Consider the following 1,016-nt stretch of genomic DNA (forward strand, 5'->3'; position numbering starts at 1 on the left):
TGGGCTCGCGCATGTCCTCAATGAGATGGCAATGCTTGGAGAGTGGAGACGGGGTGAATAAGATGAAGATAAATGCGCTAAACTCGCCGACATCCATCGCGGTGGAGCGCCCATACGCGTCAATTCTGCTCTTGTAGCGCTTCATTAACTAGGGCGTGTCCATTGTATCGTGTGTGTGTGTGTAAAAGCGCTGTTTTCGTAGCTAGCTCCATCAATTTAATCAAGGTGTGCCTAACTAGCTATTCTCGGTTGTGTACTTGCATCTCGCCAGATCAAAATTATCCAGTAGCTTGGTGCGTAGGTTGGTGCTTTCGTCCATAGAGTACAAGCAAGCGCTCCCCATGACGCAAGGAAGGTGACTTGTGCAGGCACTCGTCGGATGTGGAGGTGGTGCTGCCGCAGCTAAGAAAGGTCCTCGAATGTGGAGGTGTCTCCATCTCTGGCTGGTATGGTGTAAGTAGATGGTTTTATTTACAATAGAGTACCATGACTGATAAACATGGTGGAAAAGGCGGGTAATATACCAAGGTGGCAAAGGTGTCGGAATAGAAATAATCAAACAAATAGGATATATAATTATATGCAAATATCTTTTTTACATCGACGTTAAGAGATTCTGAGACTACCCTGGAGGATGGATTGAGTCCTCGAACACCGAGTGGCAGTGGCCATATGGCATACTATGAGTCATTATTTGGCCGCTTCAATGGATGGACGGAGCTTGGCGCTAATCCATTGCCATTTCCTTGTCTGACATGGTGAGATTCTGGAAATCCATTGGGACCAATCGGTGTAGTAGGATATCGTCATTGAGAGGAGACCACCACCATAGCAGAGATGATCTTGTTGGATATCAAGAAAAAGTAGGCTTTATACTTCAACAAAGATGAAGCTGCATGCCTTGCAGTGTCGCTGAAAACAGCTAGGGATTTGGACCAGTTTAGGAGCTACTCCCTCCATCCCATAATATGGAGTATTACACATTATTTCTTTACCACATGGGGGCTTCTTGGTGG

Source organism: Triticum aestivum, unplaced genomic scaffold (assembly GCF_018294505.1).
Source record: "Triticum aestivum cultivar Chinese Spring unplaced genomic scaffold, IWGSC CS RefSeq v2.1 scaffold49256, whole genome shotgun sequence".
In the NCBI taxonomy this organism is placed as follows: domain Eukaryota; kingdom Viridiplantae; phylum Streptophyta; class Magnoliopsida; order Poales; family Poaceae; genus Triticum; species Triticum aestivum.